This window comes from Trachinotus anak, unplaced genomic scaffold (genome assembly GCF_046630095.1).
Source record: "Trachinotus anak isolate AG129_WGS33_773 ecotype Australia unplaced genomic scaffold, CSIRO_AGI_Tana_v1 ptg000034l, whole genome shotgun sequence".
NCBI classification, from domain to species: Eukaryota; Metazoa; Chordata; class Actinopteri; order Carangiformes; family Carangidae; genus Trachinotus; species Trachinotus anak.
Genome location: NW_027273885.1, coordinates 7,668,881 through 7,691,710, shown reverse-complemented (window position 1 = coordinate 7,691,710; position 22,830 = coordinate 7,668,881). Strand labels below are relative to the sequence as shown.

At 39.0% G+C, this 22,830-nt stretch overlaps 1 protein-coding gene across 2 annotated transcripts in view; it reads left to right on the top strand.

Annotated features, from left to right (window-relative positions):
- The window catches only part of lsamp (limbic system associated membrane protein), a 509,337-nt gene that overhangs the window by 152,823 nt on the left and 333,684 nt on the right, over positions 1–22,830 (top strand). The window lies entirely within an intron of this gene.

Genomic DNA, 22,830 nt, shown 5'->3' with positions numbered 1-22,830 from the left:
AGACGATGTGGCACTAGTTTTCGTCGCTTTGCCTTTGCTAGCTTGTTGAAATTGGAAAATGTTCAGCGTGGTGATGGTCACTTTAGTGTATGATTAAGTTTGTTGTTTCGAATATTTTTGTGAAACAGATATCTGAGACTGACTAGCTGGTCACTGATCAGTCACTGAAAAGGCCAAAACCGTCCTTTTCCGATCAGCAGTCAATCAACTGGCGCATCTCTAACTCCACATTGATGCGTCAACCCTCGTTCTATCTGTGTTTGCGTTGTATGGTGTACCCTTGGAATCAATTAAACACTAAAGCTCAGGTTGGAAAATAAAGATGATAGAAACAGATAAGTAAGTGCAGATGGTGTCAAACAATGTCACTCTAGCCTACAATGTTGGTTATATACTTTAATGCTCTGTACATCTGAGGTGGTTCATATGTGGAGCCACACAAGCCTTGAAATTCAAAAGGACTTTATTTTCATCGTGCCAATTCATAACATACGTTACCTCAAAGAACTTACAAGGTAAGCTCAAGACCTTACAATATTATGGAGAGAAACACAACCAAAGGGGACAATTCTACGTCTACTCTTAAATGTCTGCCTCTTGAGCCCAAACTGGGAGCTCGTTACACAGGAGAGCACTCTGACAGATAACAGATGTGACACAGAATATCATAAATAAAAAGTCCAGCTGAAAAAGGAAAAACTATTCAGGTAGAGGCTGAACTCTCCTGACACAGAGCAGAATCATTGTACAGAGTGTCTCCATCCTGTTTAGCAGCTCCTTCAGGTTGTTGGAGAAACATGGCGCTTTCCTGGAGGGAGGGGTGTTAAATAGAAACAGAAGTCTTTGTACTTCATTATGCAATCTGTCATGGAGTTCACGTCATCTCCATGGGGCTCAGAGTATGTTCCAGTCTGTTGTCGAGTCTCATTTGCTTCATGTGACCAACTCCTCACAGTTCTTGTGGTCACAGGCTGTTGCTGAATGATGGAAGTGTAGGTGGGAGTGAGAAGCAAAAGTTTTATTTAAATTGGTAAAAAAAAACAAAACAAAAAAAACTTGGTAGTATGGCAGAAAGAGAAGTGTGGTTAAAGTCTCCTGAGATGAAACCATGAAAGCACAATGTTAGTGGAACCTAATAGGCTTCCACTACACCAGTGACATCTTCTTGAACCAACAATTTTGCATATTGAAACAACTGTGAGAGTGACAGCACTGGTTTCACTCTGAGAGTCAATCATACACTGTTTATCGTCTCATCTCTCTCCCTTATTGGTTCAGTCAGTCATAACAGTGTGTTCTGTTATGATTGCTATTGACAGGAGATCAGAACAAAACTCTGAGCAGAGGAAATTATATAAACCTCATCTGTAAACTTGATCTGTCTCTCCTCAAACAGATGTGTACAGCAAGCAAGTAATGTGGCTTTAGATTTTCAGTATTTCTTTTTTTTTTTTTTGGTTCAGCTTTCTTCTGAATCATTTGAAAATATAATATGGTACTCTATTCACATATGTATGCATTGTGTTTATCTATAGGCTACATTAGACAATAGAGTGATTTCCATTTCTGCAATGACAACAGTGGTATTATTTTTAAGTTGAAGTGTAGGGTATTTGAATTAGACCACCTATGACCACTGCAATAAAATCAATTTACCTATGACCACTGCAACAAGATCAGTTTAACTGTGAACACTGCGAGAAAATCACGTTACCTGTAACCACTCCAAAACCATTGCTCACAAAATGGCAAAAAACTGCAAGATTAAACTTTGACAAAGAACATGAAAAGAAGCCTTGATGGAGGTGGGAGTGTCCTGATATGGGACTGCATGGGTTAGAGATAATGCCCAGTCTCAAGAAGCTTGGCAGACGAGGAATTTTCCTACACGACAGTGATTCCGAAGGGACTACAAAACTCACACAGGAGTTTTTAAAGAGCAAGACAGTGAAAACTATGACCTGACCAAGTCCCCTGAATTGAATGCAATCGCGCACCTCTGGAGTTTTGTAGTAAGAACACCTCTCCAGTAAAGAACAGCTAAAACGAATCATCTATGAAGAACAGCAGAACATCTCTCCACACATTGGTGCAAGACTGTTTTCATCTATGCCCAGCAGTATTGAATCAGTCAACAGAAATAAAGGTGGAAATACTAATTGGCTACGTCTTCTTGGGCTTTTGATAAAAGCAAATTAAATTGTATTAAATGGACAGGATGGTTTATTACTTAACATTTAAGTGATATTGACCTGTTTTGTTGTTTACCCTCTGTGGCTCAGTTTGCGAATCACACACCACATCTACATCTTCTCTAGAGTTGGATCAATATTCAACCTGAATTTCCCTCTGGATCAGTAAAGTATCTATCTCTATCTCTATCCATGTATGAACGAGGATACTGTGGAGCTTGGATTTTACATTGCTGCTCATGTATTAAGCTATTTTGCACTCTGAACAACATTGTGTGTGTAAATGAAAATTATGACTGATGATGAAAAGCATGATTCATGGAAATCAAAACAGCAAATGGCTCTGCAGTGGAGTGGACCATTGTAATGGAAATTCTGGGTAGTAACTCTGAATATTCATATTGGTTTTCACTTCCAAATGATTAGGTTGGATAATCAAGCTGGATGGGGAAAAAAAGTGTGTTTTTTACTTTGATGAGAGCCTCATATTGTTCAGTGATTGTTGTAGTATCTACCCAGACTTGTAACTATTACAGTGCATGCATATTCATACACACACATTATCTTCAAAGACATCATGTGTTTGATTATTTCTTCAAATAAATGAAATATTGGATGGATATTTTTATGCTTCAGGCAGATTTGCAAAAGGCCAAAAAAATTTATTTAAACAGCAGAAGTAGCCCGTTACATATCCGGATTAGATAAAATAGTTTTTACGATGAGTAGACCACATATCTGTTAGTGTTTGAAATGTCATCTGTGAAATGAAAAGAGGAAAAAAAAAGAGAGAAAAGAGAAAAAAAGAGGCTTTTTTATCCACCAGTGACCCTTCACAGCTACTGACCATGATATGTTGGATTATACTGTTACCATGGCTCAAAGGGCCTTGAAAAGCTATAATGTCATGAGAAAATAAAAAGGAACTGGCTTTCATCAACAGTATTCCTTATATGCTGTTTTACCCTCCCTCCAAATATCTCTGTGACTACTTTACACCTGGAGACATGATGGATATTACACCGAAAAGCACCATTGGAAACCAAATAGTGGCTGGCAGTTGTGTGCATTTTGCATTCATTACAAGCACACTGCAGTGAATGTGCACAAACATGCTCCTGCATTTCTATGTGATTTTCCATTGGAACTCATACAGAGCTGCAGTAAGAGTATTTTTGGAATAAGATTTACATTCGACATCAAAGTTGACTGCAGCTCAGTTCATTAGCAGAACGACTTTAAAGGCAGGAACATCTTTCTAACTCTGTGAAGCTTTCACACAATGAGCTCAACAAAACAGACAAATCCACTGTACCACTTTTCACTTTGCCCAGATTTTTCTTCAGTTATTCATAAAATGTGTAAAGTGAATCTTTGTTATTATCAGAAGACTGACAGTGTCCACACCAACGTAATCAGTTTGAATTTTACCTGCTTTTCCTTGACTACAGTAACTATTCAAAATTAAAAAAATAAATAAAAAATGTCATGATGCAGGTTTATTTAAAGATGATCATGAAGAAGTTCCACATTTAGACAAAAGTGTTTTTCAACATGTCTGACATTTCAAGGCAATAAAAACTCCCCTAACTCACAAATTCCCACACAACTTTATTGCTGCAGCTGAAAAACTTGTTTCATTATCGGCTTTGACATTTTCTCAGAGCTTCATTTGTCTTCACTGAGTTTAACCTGTTCACCATGATTTTGTTCTCATCTTCCCCTGGTCTCGTCTTACACCCTGAAATAATGAAGCACATAACACAACACGCTGATGTGATGTGAGGAATGAGCTGTGATGGATCACCATCCATGATGTTTTTGTGTCTGTACTGGTTCAGCTGCTTGAGAACATAGTTTCCATTCTACTTTGTGAAATCTCATGTGCTCCTCCTCACTTGAATGGATCCCATAGCAGATCTGAGATCAGATCACCAGGGTCGGCTGGAGTATCATCATTATTCAGCTATAGTCCTTTTGACTCTAAAATGACATACTTAACTACAGACTTATGGAAGAGAGAGAGAAGGCTGAGAGAAGGATCAAGAGATAGAAGCAGCAGTGGAGACTTGATGCTGTGCCCTAAACACACATGAACAACAATCATATAAAATTGCAAAAATTACACACACTAAACTACCCAAACCTCCTCCTCAGGTGACAGAGTAAACACACTTTTTTTTTTCACTCGACTTCTCTTTGCTGTGGCCATGTTCAGATGTTTCTCTGGTGAGTCTCTCTGGTTTTTAGAGTTTCATCTTAATCACTGCCTTTTGGTTCTTTATCAGCTTCTCACTGATGTGGAGCCACCTGAGAGATTTTGTAGAAAACACTCTTATCTCTCTCTCTCTCTCGCTCTCTGTCTCTCTGCCTCTCTCCCTCCCTCTGGTTGAACCGGTCACGGGCCAGTGCTACATCTGTGAATGTCTGTGACTGAGTGGTGAAGTTACACCATTGGTCACCTGAGTGTTGGACCATTGCTCTTTCAAAATGATTTGGTGGAGCAGTTTCTATTACACCGTGATGGGGCCTTTACAGCAGATCTTCAACAGTTTTCAATATAATTGGTCATACCGGTATTTCAGTATGATGATCTGCTCAGTGTTACTGTTACTGCATTACACATTAATACAAACTCAACACTTCATGTCAGCATTTCAAACCTAAAGCCCTGTATTGTTTCAGTGTATGGAAACTCTTGATTTCTTAACAGGGCTTTTATTGCTATTAGTATTTTATATTTCCTTGTAGCACGTAGTGATGTTGCATTTTGAGATTTTCCTATCAAATATTAAGGTTTCAAAGTAAGTGTTGAGGTGCGTCTGGCTGAGTCGCGCTATCCATGGGACTGAAAGGGCGGATTTAATTCTGGCATGTCAAATTAGCATTTTAACCTTTTCTTTGTTGTGTCATCGCCTTACCCATGTCTCTTCATGATGAAAAGGACAAGGCACATGGTTGCACCGGGAAATAAATTATTCCCTGAACTTATCCCATACACGGTCCAGCCATATATTAGGTTTATTCTTAGTCTTGTTTTGATATTATTTTTATTAATCTTCCTTCCTTTAGACATTTACAGCAATGGTCAGTGTTTTCAGTGACACATAATACCTGAGAAAACTGGCCACTATTAATTATAGTTACAATTAATTAATAATAATATAATAATAATTATATTCACTGTTACTTGTTTTTGAGGTCAACTGTCAAAACATAATTACAGTGCTTCAAAGTTCAAGTTTTGTTTCATGATCATTCAGTTTTAGGTGTCTCTTCCTGGCAGTTAAACCATAGGCTAAACTTGTGCGTGTGTGTGTGTGTTTTCATCTATTCTACAGTGCCCAGTGTTTTGGTCTCTTCCCTGCTTCCCACAAAATATAATATCCCACAAATAAATACATATAAAAAATTAAATAAATGAAAAAAAAAAAGTGTATCAGGAAGATCAAGCACATACAAACTGATGGGCCTAGGTTGCGCTCAGAGTTTTGATCATCTGCTAATTCGGAACCTAAACAAGTTCTTGCTGGTGAATAATTGTTACTTATTTGTCTTTCTCTCTCTCTCTCTCTTTTTTTTTGGTGATGTCTCCTGATCTGCTCCATTCTGAACCTTCATCTGTGGATCTTGAAATGCAGGTAAAACACAACTAGTTCAGATGTAGATGCATGTATGAGGCTGTGTGATTATTTGATGGTCCGTGTGGGTGTGTGTAGTTTTGAATCATCCAGGACCTCTGCCTGCTGTGGGCACATCTGACTCCGCTGCTTTACTTGCTGCTGTTTTGAAGGGTGAATGATGACTTAAAAAAGGTTGTTTTCTGATGCATTTCAGTTCTTCCAGCTTCCTCCTGTGTTGAGTTTGACCAGTTGCTGCTTGTTTGTGTTATTTCACCACATGCAGTGACAACCATATGGTTAGCTTGTGTTTTTTTTGAGGAATTGCATTCGTCAGGTTTGGCCGCCTTTGTGCCAGAGCAGCTCACAGCCTGGACCCACAGACCATAATAACGGCTGCACACTAGACCTCATTTTAAGAACACTAAGAAGGTGTGTGTGTAGAGTCCAGTGTTTCCTGCTGTAGGTGGTCCAAAGTCAAAGGAGGTGTAGGCAGCAGCACTGGAGTAGCTTATCATTATTCATCCACTGTGATGTTTTACATGTTGGTCAAAGTGCCTGCGTAATTCTTCACGTCAGTGTAGCTCATGCATAACAAGCTACAAATGTAAAGCAGTCTGTAGGGGGAAAGTTATCTCATAGACAAAGATAGATGTATGTTGCCGCTATGCTCATGTTGTTTACTCAGTCTCAGTCAGACTGTAAATCTGCTGTTGTGCTCCATGCGGACTATAGATGCTGTAGGATGCAGTCTGCCTGTTTCTTTAACTGATAATAACACCATTTTAAATCAGGGAGTTAGTGGTGTGATCATATACAACAGCACTCATTTATTATCCACAGTGTGATGGTCTAATCCTGCATCCACACAACATGTTTCACTGTTCCTTTAAGAGGATGCAGTGGATAGACACAGTCCATGACCATGGGATTCTCCATGTTGAAATAAAAAAAGAAATTTCACAGTTATGCATGGTTTGAGAGTTGAGACTATGACAGTGTTTGACAGAGCCAGACAAAGTGTGGAAGTTATCAGAAACACAGTTAGACATGATCAACATGGTCAGTGGTCTTAATCTGGAGGGAGGACTGGGTCTGACAGGAAGTGTGGAGGAGAACAAACTAACAAGTCTGCAGAGACTCAACAGGAGAATCCTCAGGAGAACAGCTGAGCTCTCTGCTCCTCTGTTCAGTCAGTTCAGGAAATGCAGCTGAATCCAGCAGCTGGATGCTGCACAGAGATCAACCTAGTGTGTAGGTGCAGGAGTAACATGATTAAAGGTTGAGCTTTGACTCTGTGTTGCTCTTCTGTTGAGGCCTCAGTGATTCTGACCTGACAGATCCACATTCACAGCAAACAGGATGTGTGACACTGTTGACCTCACTGACAAATACATTCAATAGATAGAAAAAAAAAGGTGAGAATTTCTTGACTAACATGTTATTTAGTTTGAATCCCGTGTGTGTGTGTGTGTGTGTGTGTGTGTGTGAGTGTGAGTGTGAGTGTGAGAGAGAGAGTGTTTGTGTTTGTGTGTTTCCTGCCCCCGAGAACCAGGAGCCTTTCATGTTGTGTAGCCCAGGGATGTTGAACTCTGTGGCATTAAAAACAGCCTTATCAAAGATATGCATCCATGTTGCAAACACACACACACACACACACGCGCACACACACACACACACACACACACACACACATGCACACGCTCACTTATACACACATCCTTTCACGCCACAAAAACACTAGGAAATGTCAGCTGACATGTAGAATGGATTATTGATCTCAGTCTCCACATACATATAGACAAATGAATGCAGTTGTACTTCAAACAATCATCACATCACTTGTACCATCTACCTGTCTCCTCTTTCTGTTCACACTGACATTAACTATAATTTTCATTTAAAAAAATAGCAAAAGTTCTTAGAGATTAAAATGTTTGATATTTAAGGGTACATTTGGAGCTTTGTAACCTGGACTGCCCCCCCATGTTTTATTTAGCAAGAACAGTATACCCAACAGCTGCTGCAGTGTAAACAATGGGGCAGCTGTCCACAGCAGAGCATGTCCACTAAAGTGCCAGTACCAGACTCCATTGACAAAAACAGTAATTTTGCCTCACAGAACATTGGAGTTGATTGTCTACCATGGCCTTGATCGGTTCGTTTGTCTGTGTTATTATGTGGTACATTTAACCCAAACACATGGGAAAATAAGGCCCAGGTTCAAAACTCCAGCTAGACAGGGTTAAACAGGAACATGAACCTCTGCTGATAAGAGATGCTTGAGTTTGATTCAAGAGCCCCAGATCAGTATTTTAAACAGATTACTTTTAATTTCGTATTAAATAATTTTGGATGGAGTATTTAATGCTATCGTGGCATTTAATACCAGCAATTACTTCAACAGGCCACATGAGAGAGATCATATAACACACAAATGAACAAAAACAGGGAGTGAGAGAGATTTAGTCACTGTACAGCCTCCTCTCACTTTCAGCCTCCATGTTGAAACCCTTGATGTCTGTGAGCTGCATGAAGAATGATGCTGTGACAGTTTAATAAAGCTAAAAGGTTTGTGCTGCAGAGCTTCAGATCTACACTTCAGGCTGTCATGGTCAGACATCTATGAGACCTATACAAGACCGAGAGGAGGAGGAGGAGGAGGAGGAGAAGAGTGTTCGAGAGTCACATAGAGAGAAAGACTTTTTTTTTTTTTTTTTACTTCAAACACGAACAGGGAGTCAGAAGTCTTTTTTACACACACATCTTTACACACACTCACACACACACGAGCTCTGCACATTAGTCTCACTCCTGCATGCCTTTACAGGCTTCACTATGTGCAAGTGACCACACAAATCAGACATTATGTTTTACAGTCGTACAAATATTACTTGTTCACACTTGAGATACAATTAATTAAAAAGAAGAAAAAAAGAAAAAAATCAATCAACTAAATGAAGAAAATAAGAAAATTCATAAGTGAGTCTTTGAGCTTACTCCATACTAAAAATATGCCTCCTAAATCTGTCAAAGCCAATTTAATCACACTTCTTTTGAAAATCATATATGCAAAATAAATGTCATGGAGGATATTTGGAGGGCTGAAATATCTGTCTTGCTATAGTTTAACATGTAATTTAATATGGTGTGATGTGTGTAGATTTCCATCACCATCAGGCAAAAGCTGAATTTGACAGGAGGTTAAGTCTGCTGTGCTGCTGACAGGACCTGAACCCTGCTCAACATGAGATACTCAGTCCCAATAAAAGGCAGGTTTTCATGACATTGAATTACAAGGCCACACATGAACATCACATTTTGGCAAGATAAAGCATGCATACAGTGGCTGTTGGAGCTCAACGCGCTGTAACTTAAAAAAAACAGATGCAAATAGAAAAAAATAAATAAAAAAAACACAAATAAATAAAATAAAAAAAATCTTCATCAACATGTGCTGCAAATTCTCACAGTACAACAAAATTCATAAACAAGCTGCAGTGTGTTTGTTGTGATGTGCCAAGTGCATTTGTGCCAAATGATTTATGTAATAATCTATGCCTTTAGTTATCCCCGTCCTCTGGAACAACTGTTAAGATCTTTACATAGTCCAGAAAGAAGCGTATTCAAATTGAATGGAAATCTCTCGGTAGCTGGGGCTCTGGCATGATGGAGCTACTTCTTCGGCCAGACGCTACACTTATGTCGATGATATGCAGCATGTAGTCCATATTAAAAGCAAAGCTCAACACTAAAGTCACAGCTCAATAATTACTTAGAGTTACAAATCTTTTACCATGAAAATTAGGTCATGAACCCAATACCTGAATCTTAATTGAGAACAGAGAATAGAAAGCTGTGCATCAGTGCGTAAGACAAGTGGCAAAGGGTGAGAGAGCACTAAATGAAGGATATGCGCATGATGTTGTCACAGTTGATCTCCCTGAGTGTCAAACATTTAACAGTCAACATGTGCTGCCTTGCATTCAGATGTGAGTGTGTAGCACAGAATGCTTCATTTCCACTAAGCGTGAAGACTAAGTGCATGTGAAAGAAAATAGTTATCACATTTTATTTATATTTTTTCCCCACATCTTTACAACTACTTTTCATTCGGTGGGGACACAATTTTAATATTCAGGTACAAACTGACTGCTTTCAATTATACTGCACCAAATTTACAGAACCTCCTCAAAATCAGTACACTCATACCTGTTGCACATTTTAGAAACCTTTTTTATATAACTGTATTTTATTTAACATTTTAAATGATTTTTAACCTATTTGCAATGCTTTTAGAGTTCTATTTCTTAAAAAAAACTGTATTTTATTTTAGTTATCTTAATTTCTAGACTTTAATGGCTTTTATTAATTAATTGTGATATTGTTTTTTCTCTGTTACTTCAGTTGTTATATTCATTGTTTCTGTAATTTGAGCTGAACTCATTGTGAAAGAGGGTCTCTCGAGATTCTCTCATTTGAAAAATGAATAGTAAACACTATTGACAAGGAGTGGAATCCATAATTAATTAATTCAATATTTTTTGTGTACAGCAGATTTCATGAATATCACTAATAGAAATAAAGAAAATCTGGCGTCCAATTGGAGGTCTTTGGTGCATACTTTTTCTCAGATTATGTAAATTAGAACTGGTTTTTAGCAACTATGAAACATTAAGTTTAAAAAAAAAAAAAATTTCTGATACAGATACACTGGTTCAGGAAAGGAACAAAAGTGCTCTATTTTATGTAAGAAAATGGAATTGAAGAGATTTTATCTATGAGAGAAAGTTGTGAGAAAGTAATTATTCAACTTAGATAGGTTTATGGAAACTGGAGCTAATGGTTTCCATCAACTGTCCAATCAAGCAGTTTCTTACCACAATAATACCCTGACACCTCAGCATGGGATGAAGTTTATCATTTGTTATCCTGTCACCCTGACTGAACAAATGTCTCCAGGAAAGCCTAATGAATCACACAGTAGCTTTCTGGAACAAACGAACAATAGACTAAACATAAACACACACACACAAATTGGCATGAAAATAACATGTTGGCATCCTGAAAATCCCAAACATAGTAACGGACTGTGTCATTATCATTTTAATCAGGGGCTTCTTATTTGATTTTGCACTGGAAAACTGTGAAATCAAAGCTGAGAGAATGTGGCACCCGTGCTGGCTCAGGAGCAACAACACACACATACACACATTTCTCTTTGGTTTTACGGCAGTCACCCACCTGCTGCAAGACTGTTAATTAGCACAGTGCTGATAGTAAAGAACCCCACAGGTACACACAGTTGTGCAGTGTGTTCAGGGGTAGTAATTGGATATCATGAAGGAAAAGTAGGAAAATGAGTGAACATACACTAAAAGTTAGATGGAATAAACTTTCTTTGCCAACTGAAGCGAATCTGTTTCATCTAAACTTGGCCATTCTTCAATCAAAATCCCACCTTCACCCTCGTGCAGTGCCTCACAGTATGTCTGTATTTCATGAATATAGAGGGTTAACAGGACTGCTGATTTGAATATAAACAAGTTCTTATCTCTTAGCTGTAAAACTAATATGCAGGAACCTTATCCAGCTCTAATCGACTAGATGTAAGAGGCAGTTTGATTTGTGTGTGGCACTTTGTCTTTATCATGCATTCAAGAAACCCCCCCCAGAAAAACAAACAAACAAACAAAAAAAAAAAAATTCCCCTATATCACCATGCAATAACTTCGTCTGCTGTGGCTGGAAATGGTGCTAATGAGAGCAGTGAGACTACATAGTCTCATATTTCAGTTTTCAGACAAATTGCAGTTCTCTTCATCAGAAAGGCCGAACACAGTAATTAACACAGATGAGTCTGAGTTATGGAAAACAATGCTTAACAAACTCATAAATCAAATTTTCCTATAAAGCCTTTCCATCTGTTGCTCTGGAAGAGAAAACTGAGTGCAGTAAAAGCTTTTTAATGTAATCTATTGGGGGAAACATTTGTCTTGTCTCCTCTATTAGTGTATATGCGTTTCCTAAGGGAAGATGACTGCAAAGTTTTAATAAACAGAGAGCAAAATGCATTGTGAAAGTGAAGGGAAGACAGGACAATGGAATCAGATGGTTCAGGCCTCAGACATCAGTTGTGGCTTTGCTTTTTGTTTTATACACTTTTCGTTTAGCTAAATATAATTTTATATATATAATTTTGCAACTGCAAAAATATATGTCAAGTGTACATTCAGGTTTCTGTTTTTAATGGTGACAATGTTTGGCGCCAAAAGGTTTGACTGTAGAATACACAAAGGAGTACAGAAAAGTAATGTGTTTTACTTTTAATAAGCTTATAATGACTTCCTCTTTTAGTTCTTATTAAAAAATACATCTCTAACTATGGACTTTGAACACTGGATATGTGGTGCCCTTAATTCATTTGTTTGTAGACAGTTTTCTATGCAACACTGGTCAGCAGTTTTGGGGAAACCTGTGGGCACAAAGCAGCATTTCCGCAAAGAAGATGAATAGAAGATAAGTTTGACTTCATCAACTTGTGTAGCAAAGCTGCATACATTAAACTATACAGAAGGAGAGAATATATAGTAACATTGCCCCTGTTCTGCAGTGAGTAAAGCTGTCTTCTGCTAGTTTTTTGTACCAGCGGTGAACTGAGCTCTGTGATCTGATGCTGCACTGTCTCTGTCCATGGTACTGCATTAGTTGTTAATTATTACTGGGGTCATGGAGACCATGTTCAGCTGCCCTGTCAAAATGAATTGATTATGGCAGGAAAGAAAGAGTGGTTTTCCAAAAAAGAGCCGTGGTTGGTCTTTGTAGTTGGCAGAAGGTTGCGTTTCTGAGGTGGGTTTCATGACAATTGATTTTTGAGGGATGGTGAAACACACGGAGAAAGTGTGAGCATCAGAGGAGAGAGACTAATTAACAAGACTGAGAGTCTACAGCCATGCTAGTGGCTGTGTGAGACTGTTTTAAGATACAGCGGTGCTATATTTTGAAGTCAGTATCTGGACAAAGACAATAGAATGCTGATGCTTTGTAGTGCTGACTGCTAAATTGTGTTTTCATCCTCATCACGAGATTAACATGTGCAATAGAGCCTGAGCCAAACAAACCGGAAAAAAAAAACAAACAAAAAAAACAACTATATTTAATCTTCTCGACCACGTTTTGGTGTCCTTATGGATGGGCTGCAGCCTCTCCTCTGTGACACATGCACACACAGAACAGACAGCACAGAGGCGGTGGCGGTGGAGACCAGTGAGAGGTGAACTTTCTACTGGAGTTGATTATATCTACGAAAGCAGCACTTTAAGTGTCATCAAAACCTTTGCGAGTTAAAAGGCAGCATTACCTGAAGGCGACATCAGCAGCAGATGGAGGATGACGGAGATGACTGATAGTGATAGTCTGTGTTCTTCATTTAGCTTCACTAGTGTTTACATCAGGTTTTTGTCAGGAATATTATTTAGTTCACTGACATTTTAGATTTGTTTTCAGAGAGATGTTATTGAGTTTATATACAGTGACTCTGCTGCTTTAAATCTTATTGTTGCTGCTCTAGAAACTCAGTTTGTTTGTTCTCGTCATGTTGTAAATTTAATTCTTTTAAAAAAATAATTACAATCAATACGAGTATCAGTAAAGAACCAGATATGCTGTACTGTATTGATCAGATAAGATAAATATTTGCCAATCACCATTTAGTTTAGAGTATTAGCATGCTAAAATACAGTTGATGCTTAGGGGAATGTCATTAATTTTGTGTTAAAGTGTTGGACTTACTGAAATGTAAGTGGTGGATGAAAAGTGAAAGGATAACAGATAACAGTTCATCCTGTGGGGGACGTGAAAATCTTTACCACATTTCATGGCAATCCATGAATGCCAATTATATTAAGATATTTCACTCAAAACCACAAATGTCAGTCTTGTGGTAGCACGAGAAGAAAAGTCATGGAGTCACTACAAAATTTTGTGCCAGTGTATCCAAAAGTTGGCGAGATATTTCAGTCTGGACTAAAGTGTTGGACTGGCTAATCGACAGACAATCATTGCCATCCCTGTAGCAACACCCTTTACATCTCTATAAACAAGGTTGAAGAGGGTGAGAATTGGTATAGTGCAATATTTATCAGTGCAATAATGATACATGAGGATATGAGAGTGGAGATTAAACCCTCTTGAGTATCTGGACACAGGGCTGTGATTGGATGATCATCACACTGCAGGTTTTGTAATGGAAGATCTGTAATGATCAAGTTGAGTGTGTGCCCTGTAATGTGTGTAGGGCCATTAAAAGCTTGTTTCAAGTGCAGACATCCCAGGAGACTCAACTCAGCTGCAAATTGTTTCAGAAGACAGAGTCAATGTGGGAGGGTTGATCAGGCTTAGGCAGCCAGTATAAGGAGAGTGCCTCCTGTTCATGGAGTGAAAGAGTTTACATCTCAAAGCAAGTAAACAGAACAGAAGTGAGCTGACAGGCATTTGAAGCAGCAACAAATGGAGAATCACAGCCAGCACCCTGGTTGCTGCTTGGCTATTCTGACTGCACTTGGCTGTTTTCCTCATTTTTCCAGCCAAACTTGAAATCTGGCTGAGGATCAAAAATTGGCCTTCTGCAAGGGAGACAAAAAAATCTACCACCGAACCATCAGTACTATGCTGTAATTAAATCAACATGGGGCTTTATTCTCTTGAGATATCATGGAGATTGAAAGGCTGTTGGATGATCAAGTATTAAACCTATTGGGTTCCTATATCGCAGGCACACCAAACAGCCTGTGCTATGGTTGAAGAGACAGACTGTGTTATTAAGTCCGCAGGAGGCTTATGGCCTATGCTTGCAGCTGCAGTCCTATGCTGCTGGAGTCCAGCCCAACGAAAACAAGAAATAAGTCAGTGCCTTGTATAAATCACATCTCAGAGCCTATAGTTTTTTGAAAATAGAATAGAGTAGATGGATGGAAGTTATAGTGGGTGGTAGAGAGAGGAAATGCCTGGAGCAGAGTAGAGGAAGAGTCTTATCTTGGGATTTTCCATCACACCATCCCAATGAAGGGAAGTCAGAGTCTACAGCTGAAAAGATACTGACATAGGGTTATGGAGCTATACATATGTATACTACTGTATATGTACACTTTTGTAGAAAGGTATTTTCTGATACATAATACAAATTATATGTTACTAAATACAGATACGTGATGGTGTTGTGATGTGTTACACTGGCCAATTTACTTAGATGTGTGAAACCCTGAAAAAGTGTAAAAACAACCATAGATGTGGATCATGGATCTTAAAAGGCATGCTTGTCAATGTAGTGTCATGAATAATGTATGAAAGCATGCACTCTGCATGCCAAGACAGAAATCATTTACATTTCATTGGCGTAACTGATGGCCGTTGTAGGTTCAACACCAACATGAAGCAGGACTTGACTTATCTCTGGTAATCAGCAGCCTCACCTTTTCTCCCTTTGACAGCAAACTGCATTTTTCTGTATATTATTGTGATGGGATTCTGTCAAACCTTTTGCTTTGTCTCTGCATTTGTATTTCTGTTGGCAGATTATAATGAACACTTTGTTCTTTAGCTTTGGGCCCAAAATACAAATGAGCAATGTGATGGAAACAGGAGGGGAATGTGAATTAACTTTCCAAACACACACTACCTTGTAATAAGCTGGAGAGGAACCACAATGAAAACAAAATTGAGAATTGACAAGAAAACAAACATACCAAAATCCCCCAAAAAATTATTAAAAAGACATAGTCCACAAAATAGTTGTTAGGTTTGGTTTTGGAACTGATTGGAAAACACATTTGGACTCTCTCTTCTTCCATGTTACACAGTGAGTTTTTATTACTTAACTAAGATATATAGAATTGTGCACATAAAGCAAAATATGTGAGATTGTCTTAAACTTGCAAATCAATGTTATTCTTTGATCATAGTCTGCCAAATGTTTTGTTATAGTGACAAAATTTGTCAAACAGCTAACCCTGGTTGTATTTGTGACATGCTGCTGTATTGTCTCCATCAGTAAACCATCAACTAACCCATCAAAAAATTATTGGAAGATTATATGTTTTGCATAATGGCAAGTCACTGTACAGTCGTGAACCTTGACTTTTGCAAATATTACATTTGAAAATCTCTCTCTCGGATGGGATCAAAGGACATTGCCGAAGCTTTCTTCTTTGTTCAGTTTCTTTCTTCTTTTCTTTCATCTTCTTGACAGTATGGAAAAATGCCATTTGGTGACCTCTCCACATTTTATGCATGAAATTATTTTCAGTTTGGCAATTGTTGCTGTTCCTATTTCTCCACAGAGAATAGTTTTCCATCTTCCAAATGTTTAGCCTGAGACTCCATGTGCTATATTGGAGACAGAGTGGGCAGAAATGGGTGTTCCAGGGTCAGGAGTCTCTGGAGACTTACAGCATGGGTCTCAGGGTAGATGTGGATTTTTTGTCAATATTTTCTGTGCCATGCTGGATAATTGTGGCACAGATAGTGTTTTTGTGTGCAAAATGATGGATTTAGGGCGTGTCTTCATCCACTTATGGCTAATTGTGGGAGTGGAAATGAGGCTTGTGCATGTGCACCTAATTTCTCAGTGAGAGAGACTGATAAAATGGAATCATGTGCATGCACGCCTTTATAAATCTGATGGCAAGGTTGCAGGTGTATATTTCTGGTTTTGTGCATACACATAGTTTTATTCATGAACACACACTGGCTGACTCTGTTACATGAGCAAATGTAGTCAGCCCCGAAGTTCCCAAGCGGTCTCTTCAATATTCTTTGGAATACGGGCTGCAGTTCAGCACGTACAGGAAGGTGTCAAGGATAGCGAGTCTGTACAAGGGCTGGTATCTGCAGCCACAGAGTCGAGTCAGGTTGAGTAGAATACACGGGTTTGTAGTGCTGAACAGCCTCAGTAGTAAGTGCACATGGCTATGGTTAGCCACACTTGACAGTTTATGAGGCACACCTGGGTGAAACTAATGCAGGCTAATATAACAGTTCTGCAGCAAATCCTGCCTTCATGAAGGTTAACATGATCAGTTTAGGTGCTCATTAAACTGCAAGCTCATTTTGGAGACTAGTTTGTGGTGCTGTTGAAGTGTATTGCACTACATTGACAGTGATTTTATTTTTTTAGGCTATACTCATTGAAAAACAATGGTGTGAATAAAATAATACACACATGTGAATATAAATTAGTACAATTCAGTGTCCGTCAGTCACAACCTGCGTGTCTTAAAATATCCGGCAGTTGTCAGTGTTAGACGAGTGGGAGGCTGTGGCTATTTCCTGGAGGCACTACACACAATTGCAGACACTGTAAATGCCTAAACTCAAAAGTGTCTCAATACAAAATATTTGTTTCTTCGTTATTTACAGACGCTACTGTCACCCTATTAGTTGTAAGTTGTCCTGGGTCACATTTCTTCTTTGTAATATTATTATTATTTTTTTATTGTGAATATTATTATTGTCATTAATGTTATTGGTATTATGTTTTTATTATCATTTTCATTATCATTTTATATATATATATATATGAGTTGGTGAGGGAGAAGAGCAAAGTGGATTTAGTGTAGTCGTCTGAAACAGTGTGTTTTTTTAATACTACCGACACAATTCTTCAAAGACAGATCGCCGAATCTTACCCTTAGGGGGCTGAAAACTTCCTGGTAGCAAAACCAAGATTATCCCTTCTGTTCCACAATATCTGCATTTGTGGTGTTGAGATTTAGACTTGGCCTGGTGGATATACAGTACATTCAAATCATGCTGTGGTCTTAATGGTTTCCCCAAGTGAAGTTGTTTTTTTATTTCCAAAATCACAGATAATGTTTCAGAGATGTCACATTCTGCACAATGTTTGTTATTTAATTTATTCAGAAAGGTGTCAGGACACAATCAAGCTCAAAACTAATCAATAACTGATGGAACAGAGAGAAATAATTTGCTGATGTGAAGATGCAGAGTGAAAATATCACTCAATAAGCACTCAGTGCAGGAGAACAGTGGTTAATTACAGTGAGAAAAACTGATTGATTTCCCTAATAGACTTCATAATTGTCAGACAGCATCTACACCTACACACAACACACACACACACACACACACACACACCACACACACACACACACACACACACACACACACACACACAATCATGTATTTATAGTTTTTAACTGTAAAGAATGCACAGAACATGCACATTTCCCTCATTGATCACCAGTCTAGAGTGAGCAATAAAAAGTAAAGCAGGAGCTTCTCTAGCTCTTCCAGCAGTGTAATTAATCTGCTGCCAGGATTTCTTGGGGAACAAGCCACATTTGTATGCGCACAGATAACTGGCTTTCTCCAGTGAGACCAGCCTTCCTCCTTTTTCACTTTGAACTGAAATAATTTCAAGCATATATTTGTCATAGTATAGTTGGGATTTAACCGACAGTAGTAGACAGTTTGGCTGCAACGGTAGGAAGTGTCAAGATAAAATCTACGTTATACACGTTGTGCTGTAGCCATCCCTTCAACCGTCACTGCATAAAGTCCCTATTAATATGCCATGTTGCCAGTTGTCTTGTTCAGTGTATTGATAACAGGAAATAATACGAATAAGCTGTCTTAAGTTGTGAAATACAAAGAGTAAATTTGTCATTATATATTTACCGATCAAGAGAGTTTTGCTGGTCATTCCACATAATATACTGTATGAAGCACATTTGTAAATGTGGTTGAGGCAGATGTCCGCCCACCCTGAGTCTGGTTCTGTTGAAGGTTTGTTCCTCTTAAAAGAGAATTTTTTCCTCCCACTGTTGCCAAGTGCTTGCTCTTTGTGGGAGCTGTTGGGTTTCTCTCTATAATAATGTGAGGTCTTGACCTTACCCTGCAAAGTGCCTTGAGATAATGTATATTATGATTTGGTGCTATACAAATAAATTGAATTGAAAAAAAAAAAAAAAAAAAAAGAAAAGAAGGTTGCAATGGCTGTAGGTTAAGCAAGGTAGTCCGGACGTTCCTCTCCCCAGCAACATTTTCCAGCTCCTCCTGGGGGATCCTGAGGTGATCCCCGGTCAGATGAGATATATACTATGTCCAGGGTGTTGTGGGTCTTCCACCAGGTCTCCAGTTGGATGTGCCTAGAAAACCTCCAATGGAAGGTACCCACCCCATCTACAAAAGCAGGCCTAGCAGCCACCCAGCAAACCTATTAATAATATAAGGACTACATGGCTCATAATAATGGCTCTGGTATCCCATACACCTGCACACGTCCTCAAAACTGCCCTACACCTCACACCACACTACAGAGACGATAGAATCCAGCCCCTCTCCAGGAGTTTGGTACCAGCTGTGTGTGGAGGTGAGCCCAACTATAACTAGTTGCTAATGCTTCAACTCCTGCACCAACTCCGGCTCATTACGCGCCAGAGAGATGACATTCCTTCTCCCAAAGACCAGTCTGCAATGCCAGGGATCATTGGGACCAGTTTACCTTGGGAGACCTTATCAGGGGTTGCTGCTCCCACAGCACAACTCCCAGGATCACCAGGACACAGAAACCCGTAACAGCATTAAGGTGGTGATTCTCAAAGGAGGTCAAAAGGCTCACAAAGTGAAAATAAATATTACGAGTATAGTATAGCACTTATAGCAAAAGTATTTAACATTGCTTTCCACCGCTGCAGTTAAAGTGACCATAAGCGACCTCCCTTATGGTAATACACTATCCGTTCTACATGCATTCTGTTAATATTGTGAAGTGACTTGAGAGTACTTAAATAGGATCTCAGTTGTTGCAAAATATACTAAGTGGAACGGGCATTTCAGCACAACAGGGAATTAAAATCTGGAGAGTGGAAGCATGAGTTCATGTGCACTCAGCTATAGTTTTGGACCAAAAGACACTGAAGCATGGCAGAAGCATTTGCCTCCATTCTCCCCCTTCTCTCCCTCACCAGCAACCTTGTTAACCCAGCCACACTCCACTACCCTCAGCACAGGCCAGGAACCACATACAGTTGTTGCTCTGACCCTAATATCAGAAGGAAGGATTACCTTACTTAAGTGAATTGCTGAGACCAGGTTTAGTTCAACACCGGTGCAAAAATTACAGAAATAGATTGTTGGTTGATAGAGTCTTTACAGTCAGTGTTAGAAAGACTGTTTTAAGTTCCATCCCAAGAGCACCGTAAGCTTCCCTGGACTTACTGCATTTGAAACTTATTAAGCACTTGGCCTCTGCATTCATTTTTTGGGATTTAATTCTGTCCTGATTCCTGGTTCAGTCTAAGCCAGACTTACATTTTTATGCCTGCAGATTTCAAACTCATTCTCATTCCGTCAGCTCTCCAACACAGATTCATCAAACTGCAGGTGACTGCAGGCAAATTACGCACAACAGCCACAGCCAGAAAATTGAGCTTTTATGTTGATGCTAGTCATCACAGATAGATCCTTTCAAGATGACGAGAGCACCATGACATGTTGGGGATTCTCTGTCAGGGGCTCAGAGCCTCACTGTGCTGCTTCCTCTTTCTCTAAATGTCTGGCATATTAGAAGTATCAGTGAACCTAAGGCTTGCGTACACTTAAATCATGTGTCTTGAAAGCGATGTACAAGGAGTAAACTGGATGCCTCAGAATATATTATCACACTTAAATCATGGCCATATGGTACAATTGCAACCTCTGGTGTTGCTGTACCATCTTCATGTCTCTATTGTACAGTCTCAGTAAAAATTCTGCACTTCAGTTTGTGATTGAAATGAGACTGGACCTCTAGAAAATGCAGCGGGCATTGAGCCATATGGTTGAGAACTCTCATCCTAAAGTGTTGTGTGCATGTAAACTACAGCGTGCCAAGGAGACTTGGTTCTGTTATTATACTAGAATGACCGTGCATAACTATCCATGCAGTGTCTAGTTCACATACTGGTGGCAGGAAATTTACAGCTAATCCGTTTTCAGTATTCCATACACAAACACGTTTGTGCACAACAACAGCTTTAAAGAGAGTGGAATTGATTTCATATCAAGGAGTTCCGCCACATAATTAAAAAAAAGGTCTTTTGGTAAGTCATTGATCAGACAGAAATGTGACTTGTTTTCCTAGAATCTAAGTAAATTTACAGTCTCACTTCCTCCCTTAAGGGCATGAATATGTTTCTGAGCTGTCATCAGCCAGGGCATTATGTTTTCGTATGTTTTCTCATGAATGCAATATTCCAGGAATGCCTTGAGGGAATTTCTTCAAATTTGGCCCAAAGAATCACTTTGATTCAAATATGAACTGATTAGACTTTGGTGGTCAAAGGTTACTGTGACCCTGGGCGGCCTGGTAGTCGAGTGGTTAGGGCGCGTACCATGTTGAACGCAAGACGCTCTTAGCAGGGCAGTCACCGGTGCGACTCCTGACTGGTCCGACTCTTTCCTGCATGTCATTCCCCTCTCTCTACCCCCTTTCCTGTCAGTCTCCACTTACCTATAATAAAGGCATAAAAAGCCCAAAAAATAATTTAAAAAAAAAAAAAGGTTACTGTGACCTAACAAAGACCATTTTTGGCCATGACTGAAGAATTCTCGCAATAATTTTGACAAAAACTCACACAGATGTGTAAGAGGATAAAATGAAGACGAGATGACATTTTATGTATCCATAAGATCAAAGGTCAACTTAAGTGTGACATCATAATGTTCTGCAAAAACATTATTTTCTGTCAGTTTTCTCTACATACTGCATATCATATGAGTCTGGATAGACATGGATGTAAACTTGACTGCAACTTGACTGAGGCTTTTTTTTTTTTTCATAAACAAAAAAAATGAAGGTCCGTTAGCTGAAGCTACAAATACTGTGGCGATGGATAAAACTGTGTTTTAGGCTGATTTAAAACATGCAACTGAAAGTGCTAGACTGCAGTTATATCTGTAGGCACAAACATTTCATTAAAGTGGATAATATGCTGTTATTTATTTCAGTCATTATGTATTCATTACCTACCCGTGCAACTGCAATAATTCAGTTGAAATGATGCATTGACACAGGTAGCAGTTCCACCTACTCTGTCTTCCTCTAACAAGTCGGGTGCTAATTCATCATCACTGCTGCATTTGGAAGGGCTTTTTAAGTACAAACCAATTAGGGGAAAAAAAAAAAATGAAGTAACCCCTCTTTATGAAAACACAATTCAGTTTTTCTCCATAAACGATTCAATGGCTTTGTTAATACACTCTCTTCATGAGGAAAGTAAGATAAATTAAGAAATGATCCATTAGAGTGCCTTTATATTTGTTTATTCTCTGCTGCCACTGCCTATTTCACATAGACATAAATTAGAAGTGTGTGTGGTGCTTTTTGGCAGAGTGAAGTTAAGAGAGGTCAAAAAGGTTCAAGCCCTACTGGCTTATTTCTCATGCAGTCATACACTAGGCTAGCCACATGTCCAACAATGGCTGAAAAGAAATAGGTCATTTCAGTGTGCAAATATTTACATAATTAGCATCTGCAGGAAGCTCAGTCGTGAGTTCAGCATACAGCAAAGCAGCATGTCAGCCAAAATGGAGCAATGGAGCACTTAAACTATATCAAACAGCATCGTGTATACTCTCAATTTTTGTCTTTTGCTTGTAAAGTTTTTTTAGGAGTAACCCAGTGGGATTTAGATCCTTGACCTGATGTTACATTTCTGGCAGTGCATATTTCAAAGATCATACTTAAGCTGGCAGATCATCTCAAAGGGATGACACGTATACACACACACCCCATCTCAAACCACACTGAAGGAAAGTGAGGTAGCATCAATGTGTCAGCTTTCACCTCCAGCATTTAGCTCCTCTCAAAGGAGATAAGCAATATTCATCGTCATAGTTCATGGTCTTACCACAGAAACATGGAAAGAAAAGCTTACTTGTGTTACTTCCCCCGTGCATGAAAGTTGTACTTTGTTAGCAGTCAAGGACTCTGCGTCACATGCTGCTCTTTCATTATA